The sequence below is a fragment of the Petaurus breviceps genome, unplaced genomic scaffold (assembly GCF_028583685.1).
Source record: "Petaurus breviceps papuanus isolate PSGF00001 unplaced genomic scaffold, PetGlider_PUasm1.0 90825, whole genome shotgun sequence".
In the NCBI taxonomy this organism is placed as follows: Eukaryota; Metazoa; Chordata; class Mammalia; order Diprotodontia; family Petauridae; genus Petaurus; species Petaurus breviceps.
In genome coordinates this window covers 1-1,027 of record NW_027187353.1, presented here as the reverse complement: position 1 = coordinate 1,027, position 1,027 = coordinate 1, and positions in this window count along the sequence as shown.

Sequence of the window (1,027 nt, the reverse complement as noted above, 5' to 3'; positions counted from 1 at the left end):
ATCTATCTATCTATCTATCTATCTATCTATCTATCTATCTATCTATCATTGGAGGCAGCTAGGTGGCTCAGTGGACAGAGCACTGGGTCTGAAGTCAGAAAGACCTGAGTTCAAATCAAGCCTCAGATACTTACAGGCTAGATCTTCACGACTGAGCCCAGAACTTTATCCACTACAAAGATGTGCTGAGTGTCAAGTGAAACAATATTCTAAACAGGGATTTTAAGGAGGAAACAATCACAGAAGATTGGAGAGACTGGAGAATGAGGTACTTGAGCAGGACCTGGAAGGAAGAAAAGAATTTAGATGTGGAAAGATAAGGGGAATGGCTAAAGCAGGAGTTGTTGGTGACAATAAAAAAAAATAATTTAAGTTTCAACAGCACCTCATGGTTTGATACTTTTTTCATAATCACACTGTGAGGAAGATAGGACACGTTTTTGGTTTTGTTTTGTTTTTTCCTTTTTGAAGGGGGGAGGGCAGGGCAATTGGGGTTAAGTGACTTGCTCAAGGTCACACACCTAGTATAAGTGTTAAGTGTCTGAGGCTGGATTTGAACTCTGGTTCTCCTGACTCCACTGGGCCACATAGCTGCCCTGAGATAGGACAAATATTAATATGCCCATTTAACTGCTTGATAAACTTAAGGCTCAAAGGGCTTACTTGCTTACTAGCAAATGCCAGGATGAAGACTGAAACCCAGGTCTTCTGGAATTCAAGGCCAGTGTGCTTACCATCACACCAGAGTAGCTCTATGCATGCTTTGCTCGTATTGGAAGGACCTCAGTTCCACTCATCAGTCACTTAGAAAGCAGGGGATCTGTGTGAGGAACCTCCACCCGTATCGTTCAGGGCCCAGCTGGCCGCACCTCTTCCGTGCAGACCTCCCCCAAATTCCAATCCACACGGATCTAAGCCTCTCTGGACTCTGAGCGCCCCCGAGTTGGTATGGTCTGGGCTGGCGGCGCAGGGCTGGGCTCCTCGTCCACGCTCTTTATGGAATCCAATGTCCCTTCCGCCCTCGCTC